This window comes from Puma concolor, chromosome C2 (assembly GCF_028749965.1).
Source record: "Puma concolor isolate L17-30 chromosome C2, mPumCon1.1.hap2, whole genome shotgun sequence".
In the NCBI taxonomy this organism is placed as follows: Eukaryota; Metazoa; Chordata; class Mammalia; order Carnivora; family Felidae; genus Puma; species Puma concolor.
The window spans coordinates 67,675,752-67,693,640 of NC_141675.1; the positions used below are offsets into that span (position 1 = coordinate 67,675,752).

The 17,889-nt window shown below is 34.6% G+C and overlaps 1 protein-coding gene across 3 annotated transcripts in view; it reads left to right on the top strand.

Moving 5' to 3' along the window:
- NAALADL2 (N-acetylated alpha-linked acidic dipeptidase like 2) overlaps positions 1 to 17,889 on the top strand; it is a 1,363,282-nt gene that overhangs the window by 252,674 nt on the left and 1,092,719 nt on the right. The gene's annotated exons all lie outside the window — the stretch shown is intronic.

Here is a 17,889-nt window from a genome sequence, read left to right on the forward strand (position 1 = left end):
CAGGAAAGAATTCAGTGAGTGGGAAGAGACAGCTCAGGATATTTATCACTAAGCCTTATGGGACTGTATTTGACAGATGGAAGCAAACTCATCTACCTGTGGCCAGATCTCTTATCATGTGGCTCCTTTACAACAGCTCTCAGTCTTGCTGGGTTCCAGTAACACAGCCCCCTCTTCTTGCTCCTGTTAAAACCCATGGGCTTCCTATTGTCATTAGTCCTTGTGTGCTTCACTGTTGGTTCCCCTAATCCTACTCTCACCTCTCTTTAATGAGTCCTCTGTGTACTTCTGGGGCTTTGCTTGAAACAGTTTATCTTCTCTGAGACAGAATTTTGAATGTAAGAATCTGAATATATAGAATACAATAAACATTTCATTAAGAAAAAGAAAGAATGCCTGCCATTCATTCTAGGCCATTAGAAATTAAGATGTAGCTACTTTTCTAGAAAATTTTCTAATTTATATTTTAAAAATATATATATAATATATATAATAGAATAATGTATTAGCTATTTTCAAAAAGATTAATAGAAGGAAACTATTTTAATGATGTTTGTGAATTTAGTTGAGCTATTAATCAAATATCTCAAATTGCTCAATGTTTTTGGTATCTTTTTTGACTGACAGATGCAATTTTCACTGAATAAGGCTAACTTATTCAGTGTTAATATATGCATTTTGTTTCTTACAGATTCTTAAGATACTCTACGATTGTTCATTTTAACATTGGGAAGTTATTTATATTCATTAGATATGGAAAACTAAGTACCAAGATAGAGTGATTTTTTCAAAATCATAATATTTGTTAAAAATTTGTAGGTTGATTTTTAATATCAGTTTGGGAAGATCTTTATTCTCATTTTATTATAACTATGCATCTCTGAGGATGTGAAAAAATGATTTATCCATACTGTCATATATTTAACTTTAAGAGTTCATTAATGGACATATTTTATTCATTCTACCTTCATTATGGGAAATTCATCTGAAATAAATGGTCATTTCCCTCTGCACAATTCTATTAAGAAAACACATTGTATTTTTTAGTAAACAAGAGGAATGGAATTTTGCCTTACTACCACTAAGAAAGTGTATTCATTTTTTTGGAGCAAGGGCAATAATATCCTGTATTAAATAAAAAGCTATTGACCCAGAAACCTTTTTGTAAATATAATTAGTTTATCTTAAAAAATATCATGTTTGATCCTGTAATTCTTTCTAGGTTATTAATAGGAAAGCATTATTTAGAACTTACAGGAAGAATCAATATTGAAGCACTTATGTACAGGGTAAAAATGGTGTATCATTATCGATGGTTATTAGATAGGGAAACGTGTAGCCTCTACATGTATAGAGGTCTTACTTTCAATTAAGTATGATTAAATAAAAAGATTCAGCTTCATTAAGGTCTTTGGCACCTAAAGTGTTCATTTGTTTGTGGTTGGGACATTATCTATAATTATTTTATGAGGGAAATCTTGGCCTTGCTCATAGTTATTTCCTCAAGTGGCATCTATTCAGGATGGGTTTAGATTAAAAGTCTTTAATGTCAACCCCAGAGTCCACTTACTTGATTTTTTATTAATAATATAGAATATTATATTCCATTCTTAGAAAACATTGCTGAACTCATAATTACCCACCTATTGTGAATAGGTTACTTAATAATATTAAATGATAATTGTTTGAAGGATATGCAGTTTAATTCTTTCGGATTATTGGTGCCGATTTAAACTTTTTTCTTAATTGATACCTGAGGTATAGAACTTTTTAAAATAACATTTATTTATTTGTTTTGAGAGAGAAAGAGTGTGAGTGTGAGTGGGAGGGGCAGAGAGAGAGGGAGAGGGAGAGAATCCCAAGCAGGCTCCGCTCTGTCAGTGCAGAGCCCTATAAGAGGCTTGAATTCATGGACCATTGTGAGATCATGACCTGAGCCAAAATCAAGAGTTGGATGCTTAACTGTCTCAGCCACCCAGGTATCCAAAACTTTTTCTACTTAGTCACTGTTTACCACAGTGACTTAGAACTAGGAGGAACCTAAAGGTTGGAGACATGTAGAGTTCCTGTAAATAGCCCTGATGCATTTTGGTAAAACTTGTATCTCTTCTCCCTCAAGGTGAGAAGTGAAGACATAGTGATTAGGATGACACAGGCTATTGCTCAATCTCAGAGAAAGCCTCAGTTTCTTTATCTCTACTGTAAGAATAAAAATAAAAAAAATAGAGTTATTTGAGGATTAAAGAGGTTAATTTGTCTAAAGCTTCTAGCACAGTACCTCATATATGGGAAACAATATGTGCTGTCAATTGTGATTATGTTATAGTTAGTATTACTTTAAACTTTAGCTCAGATAAAGCTATGTTTTTAGAAGTACTTTTACAAACTCCTTGGTCTGAGCTTTAAATGAAGAGTACAAGCAATATGAAATTTGCTTCTATGTCATTATAAAAAAGTTATTGAGGATATTATCAAAATTAGTGTCTCATTTATGAGGACTCACAGGAGAAACATGGAACAACTTTATCACTCACTTGCTTTCCTTATAAAGCAGAAAGCTTAAAACATAATTTAACCTTTTCTAGATGACTCCTGGTTATTAAAAATATCAATTAAGTTGCAGAAGTGGGGTTGTATGCTGAGGTCTATTGAGTTGCAAAGGAATATTTGCCCCAAAAGAGATGAATGAGGCAAGATAACTTGACTAGAGTTAATAAAAGCATTCCTGTTCAGAGAAAACTTGGGAATACATTAAGTGTGACATTTTATGTGATGGGATGGTTTGTAGGAAAACAATCAAAATCCTAACTTTGTAAGTGTGTAGAAATTCATGAAAAAAATTAGCTTGGGTGAATTTTTTAATTTTTTTTAATATTTATTTTTCAGAGACAGAGACAGAGCATGAGTGGGAGAGGGGCAGAGAGAGAGGGAGACACAGAATCCAAAGCAGGCTCTAGGCTCTGAGCTGTCAACACAGAGCCAGATGCGGAGCCCAAACCCAGAACCGCAAGATCATGACCTGAGCTGAAGTCAGAAGCTCAACCGACTGAGCCACCCAGGCACCCCAAGCTTGGCTGTAGTTTCATTACATTTGAATTATTTACTGTGGTGCTTATTTAGGGCCATAGTGTATGGCCATGTTGGGTATGCACTCTGCAATTACAGTTGGGCCATTCACAGAGGCCAGGAAATAAGTGGTATTCCTTGAAAAACTGTTCAGTGAACAATCTCGTGATTTTGTAAGTGGCTCTGCATTTATTATCTACTGATATCTATGTGTTTTACATAGACTATACTCATATAACAAAGCAAGATTTTTTTTTAGTGTTTATTTTTGAGAGAGAGAGAGAGACAGAGTGTGAGCAAAGGAGAGGCAGAGAGAGAGGGAGACACAGAATCTGAAGCAGGCTCCAGGCTCTGAGATGTCAGCACAGAGCCTGACGTGGGGCTTGAACTCACGAACCATGAGATCATGACCTGAGCTGAAGTTGGACACAAAGCAAAAGAATTTTTTTTATATAAAGCTATATTGCTATTATTTAGCTGCTTTTCTATAGCAAATTTCAATATTAAATAACATAAAAATTGATTACAAAGTGTTTTATGTAAATTGACATTGTTTAATTATACATTCCATTGCTCTTAACTAATATAAATTTACTTAGAAAAAAATGAAAATTAAATGTCTATCTAAATATGATAGCGCGCCATGGGATAAAGCCATGCTGTTTTGCATTGAAGTTAACTCCTTTTAAACAGTGAGTGAAGTACAAATAAGATGAAATGGGTTTAAATCTTTATAGATATTGTCTTCCAAACATACATATTTATCTAGTTGTGCAAATAACACTGAAAAGTAATAGAGACCTTTGTTTACAATGTGTATCGTATTTCTTGGTCAAATGCAATTCAGCCATCCCTCTGAAATGGGACAAAAATACATCATTGCTGAGAAAATAACATAAAATGAAAACTAGTAGTTGTAATTAAATGGAAAAATACATGTAAAGTCTAAATTTGAAGCAATTAATAAAGTGACCTTGCTTCTTCATACAATATTTTATTATCAAAAAAAAATTCAGTTTTGTACTACATATTCCTGTGACCACTTGACATATTGCATATAAGATCACCAGATTGTGGTTAAGCAAATAGCCTCACATTGACTTAACACTTTATCAATACATAAATCATGAACTATGAGCATCTTTTAATGGGGTTTTAGAAGCACAGTCTCATACCAATAAGCAATTAATGAATTTTTAATGGCTACTTTCAAATACTAGCATCAATTGACGTGGACATAAATGTTTCTTTCTTAGATGTTGTGTTAACATAAAGTGCCTTTTTGGTGGCATCAGTTAAATATAGTATGTGTTTTTAAATGTGTATACCTATGTGTTTCATGTGTTATTCATTTAGTGTGTCGTGGTGGACAGTTTAACGAGCTGCAAGTTTAGTTTCTGATATTTGGGTTGAATGATAATTCTGTTTGGTGCTCTTATCTCTGGCAGTTGCTGTGCTCCTGTGCCTGCTGCATTGTCTCATAATTTAAAGGGAATATTGATTTACTATCTCACTGGGTTGAATGTATTTGGCATTATATATGCCAAATGATGCAAATTTTTTTCTGTTCTTGAAGTCACTTGATAGATCACTGGAACCAACAAAGTCCCCTCAGTCTTCATGCTGTCTTTCAGAGCTTAAGATGGAGGAAGTTATAACATACCAAGGAAGGCGTGCCATAGTGGAACATTCGGTTGCTGAGCCACAAGACTAGCTCACTATTTTTCATTTTGTAAATATCAGCACCATTTTTCATTTTAAGGTAGACTCTAAGTTCAGTCTTGTGGAAATTGTGTCTGTGTCTTGAACACTTATGCAGCAGTTCTTAGTAGACTTGCAAGAAAGAGGAAATTTAACTAGCTGATCCACAAATTAAGGGAAAGATATTTTCCTTTTAATTATGACAATTATGAAGACACTTTTTGGTCAATGGTAAGAAAATAAGAGAAACCAATAGTCCTGTGGTTATGGAAGGAAATTTCTGGATTTCCAACCTACAAGGAATTTATTAGACATGGATTCATGGACCTAGGTTCTGTGCCTTGTTCTGCATTTAGTTATTGATTGAATTTAGGGAAGATAGCTCCTTTAGGCCTCAATTTCTTTTCTGTATCATCTAGTCCTCACTCCTGGATGTGGGGCAGATAACTTCTATGCTTCCTTTAGGCTCTAATATTCTATATTTCTATAAGGAATACTGTGCAAGGAATTTAAATATTTTTACTAAACTCTCTATTAGATGAGCAAGTATAGAAATCATTTTCTGGACCTCCACATATATTCTTATTTCACAGATAGCAAATTAACTATTTAAAAATATAAACATTTTATTGAAGTATAACATACATAAAGTATGCTGGTTAAAAATGTTAAGCTTAGGGTGCCTGGGTGGTTTAGTCAGGTTAAGCATCCAATTCTTCATTTCGGCTTATGGTTCATGACAACTGTTAGTGCTGAACCCACTTGGGATTTTCTTTCTCCCTCTCTCTCTGATCCTCTCCTGCTCGCTCTCTCTCTCTCTCTCTCTCTCTCTCTCTCTCTCTCTCTCAAAATAAATAAATAAACGTTTAAAAAATGTTAAGCTTGATGAATTTTTTTCAGGGTAAAGATTATACCATGAATTCTCTACCCATCAGAAAACAGAATATTATTATTACTCCAGGAACCCTCCTTCTTCCCCAAAGATAGCCATCATCCTGATTTTTAACACCATAGATTAGATACACCTCTTACTGAACTTTATAAAAATGGAATCATACAGGGGTGCCTGGGTGGCTCAGTCGGTTGAGCGTCCAACTTCAGCTCAGGTCATGCTCTCATGACTTGTGAGTTCGATCCTGTGTCGAGCTCTGTGCTGACAGCTCAGAGCCTGGAGCCTGCCTCGGGTTCTGTGTCTCCCTCTCTCTCTATCCTTCCCCTACTCACGCTCTTTCTCTCTCTTAAAATAAACATTAAAACTATTTTTTAAAAATGGGATCATACAGTATGTGCCTTTTTGCATCTGACTTTTTCAGTCAGAATTGTTACTGAGATTCACTCATTTTTCTGCTGTATCAGTAGTCCATTTGTTTTCATTACTATATACTCCACTGGAAAGACTGTGTCAGTTTATCTTGTTGACAGCCTTTTGATTATTTACATGAATATTATTGCTCTGGATATTTGTATTCATGCCTTTTAGTTAATATTATGATGAATTTTGGGGGGAGGGATAGATACCTAGTGTGTAATTGTTAGGCTATATGATATGCATATTTTCAGCGTTAGTAGATATCCACATGTTTTCCAATATGGGTGTTAAAATTTACATACCTGGAACAATAAATCATGCCTACATCACAATACTTCCTTTTAGATGAGATCAGGCACATTCAGGGTGGTACGACCATAGACACAACACTTCATTTTAAACATTTGGTATTGTCAGTATGTTTAACGTTAGCCATTCTGGTGGGTGAATGTGTTTGTTTTGTTCTGGTTTGTTTCTTCTGGATAACTGATGAGATAGATCAACTTTTCCTATGTCTATTGAACATCTTTTGAGATTTAACTTTTGAGTCAGGAAAGCCAAATTTTAACAGTGGGTTTTCAGTATAATTGTCAGTTTGTTTGAAAGTTTGTATTCCTTCAAGTTAGCTACAAAATAAGTTTGGTTGCTCCTATCTAAAAAAACCTTGAAATTGTGGGACTCAAAAGTTTCCCTAGCCCAACTATACAGTAGCCTTGGCAGATGATGATACAACTTTTTCAGAAATATCTGTACTGTTTCAAGGCAACCTGTTTCATTTGTGGAAAGCTCAGATTGTTTTAAAACTATTTCTCATATTGATTCAAAATCTGCCTTTATATAATTTTGGTCTGATCACCCAAATATTGTTTTCTGGAACAATGCAGAATAAATTGATACTCTTTCCTCTCTGTTGAACCTTTACATATTTGAACAGAGCTCTCCCTCTTATGCCTTTTAGGCTCTGTGTCCAAAGGCTGAATCTAATTCTCACAACATTTCACATTTGTCTTGCTTGCTAGACCATTCATTCACTTTTCTACACATATTTCTGTGGACATACTGGAATTTGTCATTGACTTTCCAAATCTGTGATATTTGAAAATACAATTACTTTTCCACAGAACATCCTAAAATGCTGAATTGCAACCACTATGATCTATAAGCTATTATTAATTTTCAAGGTTAAATAAGTACTGTACTCCTATCAGAAGAAAAAATATTCTATAGAAAATGTAAGTTCTGATTAAAGGCCAAGGACATAGTCCATTTTTATAATAAATAATATGGTATGTAAGTGGATAGTGAATGAAAGTGGTCATTGAAATCACATGTATAGGTGTTTGCAACCCTATCCATTTGCATTCCTATCAGTTTTGCATTAGGAGGATGTGAATTTTAGGCAATGAATTGTATTTTATATCTCTATTCCTGGAGAAACTAATTTTAATGTATTTAACATGAAGAAAACATGAAGTTAACTAAAAGTATTGGTACATTTGAGCATTATGTATGCAACCCAGCCCTACTATCTGGTGTTGTTACTTTTATTAGTTGAACTCATGTGACAGGTTCTCATCATTATATACTATTTCAGCTAATCTTCACAGTGCAATTATTGCAGTTTTACAGAAGAGAGTAGATGTTAGAGGATAAGTAACTTGCTCAGCATCATAGTGTAAGTATTCAGTAGAGCAAAGTTGAACCCAGGTTTGTGAAATTGAAATTCAAATGTCCATGTTCCTTCATGCATAGTTTGCTCCTTTGCACATGCAGATGTTTTTGTACTGTATTAGCTTCCTAGAGATGCTCTAACAAATACCACAGACTGGATGGCTTAAAGCAATGGAACTTTATTCTCTTATAATCCAGAGACTAGAAGTCCACGATCAGGTTGTTGACAGGGAAGAATCCCACTGGAGGCTCTGAGAGAAAATCTGGTCAGTCCCTGTCTTCTACCTTCTGGTGGTAGCTGGCAATCCTTGGCATTCTTGGTTTGTGGGTGCGTCACTGTAATCTTTGTCTCTTGGCATTCTCTCTGTGTCAGAATTTCTTTTATAATAATACCAGTCATTGGATTTAGGGTCCATCATGATCCAGTGTGATTTTGACTTAACTTGATTACATCTGTGAAGACTTTCAAAAAAGATCATATTAATAAGTATTGGCAGTTGGGACTTCAAAATATCTTTTGGGTGGAGAAACACAATTCAATTCACATGTCTATGTAAAGGAAAATACATAATACACACTGATTTTTATTTGGATATAGTTAGCATGTAATAGCAAAATATATAGGTACCAGATGTTTTTATTAAGTCAAACAAAGATTTTGATAATTAGCATTCTCATTAAACTGTGTCTATGCAGTATTATTCATAGATGTACAGGAATTGCCAATTTTAAGAGCATGAACACAAACTATTGTCAACTACTTGCAAGCACTAAAAGTGAATTGTAAGTATTAAATACTTACAATTATTGAATTATTACTTCTGAAACAAATACAGTGTCTTCTCTAATTAAAAAATAACTACACTCCTGGGCACACGGGTGGCTCAGTTAGGCTTCCTACTGTTGATCTCAGTTCGGGTCTTGATCTCAGTGTTGTGAGTTCATGCCCCTCATTGGGCTCTGCACTATGTATGAAGCCTACTAAAAAAATATCATCATAATAAATTAAAAATAATAACTGTACTCCAGTATAAATTTTGTTATTAAAATTTTTTTTAATGTTCATTTATTTTTGAGAGAGAGAGAGACAGAGCATGAGCTGGGGAGGGGCATAAAGAGAGGGAGACACAGAATCTGAAGCAGGCTCCAGGCTCTGAGCTGTCAGCATAGAGCCTGACATGGGCTTGAACTCATGGACCATGAGATCATGACCTGAGCCAAAGTCAGATGCTTAACCAACTGAGCCATTCAAGTGCCCCTGAATTTTGTTATTTTTAAGGAAGTCAGTGTCTAGCAGCACCTGGGTGGCTCAGTCAGTTAAGTGTCCTGGTTTGTGAAATTGAGCCCTGCATTGGGCTCTATGCTGATAGCGTGGAGGCTGCTTGGAATTTTCTCTCTCCCTCTCTCTCTTTGCCTCTCCTGTGCATGCTCACACACACTCTCTCAAATAAACTTAAAAAAATTTCAGTGTCCTTATAGATAATTTTCTTTGAGGAGCAGCTTAAAATTTATGGTTTCCAATTGTCATTAAATGCAGTATTTGTGTAGTAGTATTTGCTTTCTGTAAATAAACTAAGGTGGAAATAGCCTTTGAAAGCACAAATCTGCATTTATGGATACAAATTTGATTTATCTGGCATTGCAGAGCTTCACCCATCATTACTTTTTAAGAAATACTTCTTTGTGATAAAAAATGCGTAACTTCGAATTTATCATTTTTATGATTTGTAAGTATACAATTAAGTAGCATTAAGTATATTCACAGCATTGTACAGTAGATCTCTTGAACTTTTTCATCCTGTAAAACTGAAACTATACACATTGAACAACAACTCCTCATTTCTCCCTCCCCTCAGTCCTTGGCAACCATTATTCTACTTTCTATTTGTATGAGTTTGACTAATTTAAATTCTTCACATAAGTGGAATCAACAGTATTTGAATTTTTGTGACTGGTTTACTTTACTAGCATAATGTCTTCAAAGGTACATTCATGCTGTAGCACATGACAGGATTTCCTTACCATTTAAACCTTAGTAGTATTCAGGGGACCTGGGTGGCTCAGTTGGTTAAGCTTCGACTTTGGCTCAGATCATGATCTCAAGGTTTGTGGATTCGAGCCCTGCATTGGGCTCTGTGCTGACAGCTTGGAGCCAGGGACCTGCTTCAGATTCTGTGTCTCCCTCTCTGTCTCTCTCTGCCCCACCCCCAGTCACACCCCATCTCTCTCTCTCTCTCTCTCAAAAATAGACATTAAAAAAAACCTTAATAGTAATCCATGGTTTTTATATACCACATTTTCTTTTTACATTTATCTATCAGTGAATATGGATTGCTTTCACCTCTTGACTGTTGTGAGTAGTGCTGCTATACACATAGATGTGCAAATATTTCTGAATTATGTGATGTGTGTGTATATATTCCTTAAGTCCTAATATAAGGATATTCTAAACTTTGTTATTGATTAAGGTAAGCAAGAGACAACTGTGATTCACATATTCTCTGTCCTTGATTGACTCCACTGCCTCAACACAATGCATTTCAATGTCGACTTTTCTGCTCCCACATTGGATACTAGCTAAACTTTGGTTCTCTACCCTCCAACCTTGGAACATAGCCATTTCTGTAAAAAGCTTAAAAGTAGAACAGGGCTGCAAATGCCAACAAAAGTATGTTTATATGCTCAAAGGCATTTTGTCAAAAGATATGGAAAAAATTCTCCTGATTCGGTCAACATTCAGCATGTTTATTGAGGACCTACTATGGGTCACACTCTATTTATTCTTTCATAACAGAACAGTGAGTAAGTCTGGAAAGAAAATCCCTGCCCTACTGGAGCTTACATTTTTTGTGAGACAAATGGTGGTGGTGGTGTTCATGGTGATGATGTGTCTGCATATTCTATGTTAGGGAGAAATACTTGTTAGTAAGAAAATAGAGTGGAGAAAAAGAATGGGAAGTGTCAGGGTGCATAATTTTACATAAGGTAGGAAAGAGAGGTCTAGCTCAGGTGGCTTTTGAGTAAAGATATGATGGTTAAGGAGTGAATCATGGGGTATCTAAGAGCACTTCAGGCAGTGAGAGCAGCAAGTGCAAGGGCCTTGTGGTGAGAAAGCCCTACTGAGGGTGTCACTGTCATTCAAATGGAGGGGTGGGAAGAGAGTGGGAACAAACAAAGTCAGAGGGAGCAAGGAACTTGTAGGTCATTATAAAGACTCTGGTTTGTACTGTGATTGAAATGGGAAACCGTTGTGAACTTGTGAGCAGAATGGGTACATGCTCTGACCTATGCTTTCAAAATATCACTCTGGCTGCTAGACTGATGAGAGCCACATCAAAGGATGGTCAGTCTTAGTTAATGATGCATAGAATTTTTTTTTAAATGAAAGTAAAGAAGACATTTTGGCATAATGGAATTAGGCAAACAAAATACTTTTTTGCTGGGGGAATTTCAACATAGATTCCTAAATAGGTTTTACAAGCTCACTTTATAGTATTGTTCAAGGTGTCGGGTCTAATAGGTAAATGACATCCTTTTCTGTCAAGAAACACAATTTGACTGTAATACAAATTCAGTTTCATAATAGAAGGAAGAATAAATAATAAGGGATTTGGAAGAAGAAACATTTGCTTTAGACTGTGGGGATCTGGGATAGCTTTATAGATGGGAATATATTTGACTTGGGCCTTGAAAGAATAAAAGAAAATTGGCAGGTTAAAAATGTAGAGAGACAGGCATTCTAAACCAAGGCACAAAAATGCTTTGTTACTGTAGGTAATGAAATGTACAAATACTGTGATATTGAGCCTCTTAGTTTTAAGGGAAAATGTCCCCATATTTACCTAAATACCGTACCGTTGAACCCTTTCCCCCATATATTTGTCATTTTTGTGCTTTTTAAAGGATTTCTAACATAATACTGAAATTATTTATTGAATATTAACTTTTTGTGGAAAAATTCAAAGAATTCCTTTAGTTAACCATTTACATTTCTATTGGGCCCAGAGTAGGTATAGAAAGAAGCATGATTGGGATGATGAAGGAAAGGGTTTATTTATTTTTTATACTGTTATTTTTCTCTTCCTTTACTTCCTTTCTCCCTCATCTCTGCTTTCTTTGTCTCTGCTATTTTGTCTGACTTTCTCCTCTCACTCCAGAGTCTACAGTGACCTGGATGTAATAATAAATGTATATTTATTTATGTTTGCAACTGACTTTATTTTTTAACAAGGTAAATACTTTATAGATTATCTAATTAAAAAAAATTGAGTAGTCATTAATTTTTGTTTTGTGATTTAGTTTTCCTGGGCAGGAAAAAGTTTCTCAACTTAGTTATAGGTTATATTCATTTTTAATACCTGGCTGAATAGAGTTCATTTTCTAAATGTAATTTAACTTTTGGTCCATCCCTTTATTGTTTTAAAGATTTCTGCTATAAATTCCTATAAATGCTATACATTTGCCTTCCCTTTATTAAATAGCTGTTCTTGAGTATATAATGTGAGCTTCAACAGATGTTTTGTTCGGTTACTGACTTTTGGAGGTAAGTATTCTATTTTTAAATTTACTGTTTAGGGGAAAAAAACCTATGGAAGCTTTGAGATTATTTCTAGTTGTGAAGAGAGACTATTTAGGGATGACATTTGCACCTGAGAGTTGCTGCAGAAATGGGTTCATCTAGTTAACCTTCATCCGAATTGCCATCTTCTACGTTATCCTATGAAACAACTGGAGAAGGAGAAAATGTTAATAAGGAAGCTTTTCAGGATTAATTTTTTTTTTTCATTTTCAGAAAGTGAAGTGGTTGCCACTTTCCATGTTAAATAAGGTTCCTTGCTTGGCAACATAGGCTCTGCTGCAGTAATTGTGTGCTCGCAGCAAATACTTGATGGTGGAGAAGACAAGTGCAAAAAGCAATTTTTGCAACAGCCAACCAGAACAGCCTGTTCTGTTCCCAATAAATTAATGGATTTAACCTTGCAGCTGTAGCAGTGTTATTATGCAAATATACTCTGAGTATTATGAAAGCCAACTGATTCTCTATAGAGAAAGTTGTTTCTTTCTTCCTCAGAATTCTGAGTGACTAGATAATTGACACATTGTGTAACCATGTTAAGTGAAGAAAAAAATATTTTCAGTAAATCTACTGAGTTTTATTTTATGTTCCAATGTTTTCAGCAATTTACTGAGGCTTTTACTTAGAACAGTATTATTTAGCCCAGTAAATTCAAGTGTCCACAGACAACCTCCTAGAAAAGGGAAGGAAGGAAAAATATTATGTGGCTCTTTGTGTTATGTTTTTAATCCAGGCAGAAATTAAAATTTCCTTTAGTGTTATTCAAGTGTAATGGTCTGATTGTACTGAATATCTTCGAAGCAATATATTTGCATTCTGATCCATGATAGACTAGAGAACGGTGCACTAATTATTTGATCAAGTTGATAGCCACTTTGGTTTTTAAAGCTGATCTTAGATTTATACCACATATAAAACACTTACAGTTGAAAGTTCACACTTGGTAATTGACCAAATGTGAAGATCACTCAAAGGACTCTTCACTAGATTGAAGTTCCATGGCTAATGCAATCTTTGATTTAAAAATATTTAAAAAGAGAAAGTATAAGAGTGAGAGCACTGGTGGCTTCATTGTGGTAAGGCACTACAGCTGATGGGGAAAATGATGATCTTGGGAATCCGTTCAACCATTTTATATGAATAATATACAATATATTATATTTTGGTTTGTTATAGCTGATACTCACCTTAGGTGAGTTTTATACTATTAGATCATATAAAATACATTTAAAAATTACTTGAAAGTGTTATGAAACCATTCTGTTCATATTCAGATATTAGGGATTATAATAACTGCAGCTATATAGTTTTAAAGAACACTGCTTTGGAATCTGAAGTCCTAGATTTTTGTGCTTTGAGTTCTTTAACCTCTTAAAACAGCTTCATCTAAAAATAATAATGCCTTAGAATAGATTTAACTAAGAATAGATTTCAATATATTTAGAGGAGTCTTATAAACCTTAAGTCACAAGGTAAATATATTTATTCTTTAAAGTGATTAGTCTATGCTTATTGTCTTTATATTTCAGTAAAACATTATAAACCACCATTTCACTTCAAGTTAATAATTCTTGCTTTTGCATTCCAAACAAAATGTTTTGAAGTTAGTATCTGTTTAAAAAGTTTTATCAAGTAAGTCATTACATAAGTATAAAAACTAACAATGATTCATATATGGTAACTATAACATTGCCATAACTTTTCTTTTTTTTTTTTTTTTTTATTTATATATGAAATTTATTGTCAAATTGGTTTCCATACAACACCCAGTGCTCATCCCAAAAGGTGCCCTCCTCAGTACCCATCACCCACCCTCTCCTCCCTCCCACCCCCCATCAACCCTTAGTTTGTTCTCAGTTCTCAACAGTCTCTTATGCTTTGGCTCTCTCCCACTCTAACCTCTTTTTTTTTTTTTTTTTTTGTTCCCCTCCCCCATGGGTTTCTCTTAAGTTTCTCAGGATCCACATAAGAGTGAAACCATATGGTATCTGTCTTTCTCTGTATGCCATAACTTTTCAAAAACTCTTTGTCATGCACACCCTTGGTACTACTTACCATCCATCCATTCTTTCCTGTATTTTTATAATATCCTGAGTCCTTTTGTATCCAATACTCAGCTTGTATTTATATAAATTCTTCTCCTTATCATATCTCTGTTTTCCCCTAGTCTCAGGGTGACTCAATCCTGAATTTGGGTTTGTTTTTTTTTTTTTTACATTGCTTTTAATTTTTACAGTTTGACACATATGTTTATGTCCTTAAACAATATATAGTTTTCATGATTTTGGACTTCAAGATCATGTTGAATTTCCTCTCTTGGGATTTTTTTTTCCATTTAACATCATTTTGTCATTCGTATTATAATATTAATGTAATTATACATTACATACATATGTTGTGCATATTAATTATGTAATCAACTAATGTTCACCTCTGTATTATATTTCATCATGTGATTATGCCATTGTAAGCTTCCTTTTTCTCCTGTCAATGACATTTGGTTTCTTTCGTTTCTTTTCTTTTGTATTTCTAATATAGGCAGTGCTTCTATACAGCTGGTTCTCATTATTCATAGTAGTTATGTTTTATAAAGTTGATTAGAACACAGAATTAGCCAATACTACATCATTGACCCCAGAGGAAATACAGGGATAAGTTCCTGGGAGCCTCTGGTCACAACATTTTCCTCAATCAGTACATAAACTTGTTTTATGTGTGTTTCTATTTAAAGACACCTTATGTAATATATATTGTTGATTCATTGACATTGAACTCATGGTCAGCAACACTATAACTCATGACTGAATGAACCACATCCAACACATTTTCTCCATGAGACACAACACAGCTTCTTGCATTTAGTAACATGAGACAGCACTTCAGTAGTACACTGGGGACCATCAGAGACAGCAAAATCATACACGAAGAGCACAAAATGCAAGAAAAAAATGTGCCACTCAATAGACTACAGGAAAGACACTTGTTTATAGTATGAGAGGGTCTCTTTGTTTAACCTTAGGTGGGAATGTATACCTAAGACGATGTAGATTTTTCACTACTCTGTGCATGTATACATCTTCCAATGGAAACAGAAGCATATTGTTACAAATAAATTTTAGAGATTAGGTGAATCCACAAATAAAGAATTCACGAAGAGAATAGACAGTATGTATATATTTTACTGAAGTGCTTATCAAACACCAACATAATAAAATTCAGATTTCTGGTGCAACCCACCTCCCCCCCGCCCCCCCCCCCCCCCCGAGATTTTGATTTAGTAGGTCTGGTGTATGTAGGGCCTGAGAATTTGCATTTCTAACTAGGTTTTGGGTGATGCTGATAATGCTAATTCATGGAATTCACTTTGCAAAGCTCTTTCTTATTAGATCGATATAACAATTCTCTAAGGCGTATACCTTCCTGGAGTTGCCAGCTCAAAAATCTAAGCACTTTGTATTTACCTTCAACTTTAGTTGCAGGATGACATTTTTTTTTCCAGATTGGTTGTACAAATTTACCTTGTATATCAGTAGTATTGATTTATTCCTTGTTATTACCAGTATTGGATATTATCAGACTTTTTATATTTTGCCAGTCATTTGATTTTATTTGTATTTCTATAATCACTGATAAAGTTGAGCATCTTTTATGTTTATTTGCCTTAATACATAATGTACAAACTACCTGTACAATTCTTCTACACATTTGCCGGTGGGTTGTTGGTGGGCTGACTCATGTGAGTGCATGCATGTTTGGAATAATTCTATCTTGTTGGTGGATTTCACTTTTTGTATACATTAACATTCAGAAAACTTAATTTTATCAGATATCCTTTAATTTCACAGACAATATGATACATATTGTATAAGAAGTGCACAATAGTTTTATAGTACAATTTCATTAGTTTTACAGTACAATTTCAAAGTGTATACAAACTGGAATACAGAGAGTAAACACTGGTGTATGGATGGCATTATTGAGCTTTGGATAAACTGCATACAAAACTTACAATTCAACTATTAGCCAATCTGGAAACTACTTCTCATAATATAAAGATGATACTTTGCAATGCAAAATATGTTTTTTACTAAACTATATAAACATTTAAAATAATCATTAAGAAGTCAACTTTAGAATTTATAAAGATTAGCTATAAAAATATATTGGCAGTCACTTTTCTTATAAATGTACCATTGATTGGGGCACCTGGGTGGCTCAGTCGGTTAAGCATTCAACTTTGGCTCAGGTCATGATCTTCTGGTTTGTGGGTTCGAGCCCCACATTGGGCTCTGTGCTGACAGCTCAGACCCTGGAGCCTGCTTGGCATTCTGTGTCTTCCACCCTCTCGGTGCTTCCCCTGCTTATGCTCTGTCTCTATCTCAAAAATAAATAAACATTAAATTAAAAAAAATAACCATACTATTTTAGAATCTGATAAACCTTACATTAAATTGATTATAAAATCCTCTTGGAAAACTTTGGTATGCATCCTCAGAAGGTTTTTTAAAAATGCTCTAGGGGTACCTGGGTGGCTCAGTCGGTTGAGCGTCCGACTTTGGCTCAGGTCATGATCTCGCGGTCCGTGAGTTTGAGCCCTGTGTGGGGCTCTGTGCTGACAGCTCAGAGCCTGGAGCCTGCTTCAGATTCTCTCTCCCTCTCTCTGCCCCTCCCCCACTCACGCTCTGTTTCTCCTTTCCTATCAAAAATAAATAAACTTTAAAAAAAAATTTTTTTTAATGCTCTAATATCAGGGCACCTGGGTGGCTCAGTCAGTTAAGCATCGGACTTCAGCTCAAGTAATGATCTCACAGTTTGTGAGTTTGAACCCCTGTCACGCTCTGTGTTGACAGCTCAGAGCCTGGAGCCTTCTTCAGATTCTGTATCTCCCTCTCTCTCTGTTCCTCCCTACTTGCACTCTGTCTCTCTGTCTCTCTCTCAAAAATAAATAAACATTTAAAAAATTAAAAAAATACTCTAATATCATTTCAAGAGCCTGTAAACATTCCATTCTATTAAAGCACAACCGAATAGGTAATGTATATTCAACTGCATACAGAATATAGAATCAAAAAACAATTTATTATATATTTGTAGAAAATCTCAATGACCAGAGTAACCAAAAAACAAACCACTTAAAAGTATCAAACTTTTAAATAGAAAAGTATCAAACATTTAAACAGAAGTTCTCTTTCCATTCTGATAAAAAAATGTTACAAAATCACCCTACTCCATTCATATATCTTAGATGCCTTTGAGGACAAAACCTCAAAAATAGTTAAACACAAGTCTCAAAACCCGTCTCAAGTCCAAGAAACAAACTTAAAAAAAAACATTTCAAGGATCTGACAATAGAACAAGTGTAATCAGAACACATAATTTATATATTTACTTATATATTAGCTTTTCTATTTGTAATTTAGAATTATTGGCAGAAATAAAACATATAAACACACACAATTGAAAAATGTAAACTTTAGGAAATGGTAAGAAATGCAAACCTATAAGGTAAACTGATTTATTTTAAAAATCCATTTACCAAATTTCATCTTCTCTGTCATTTTTGGAT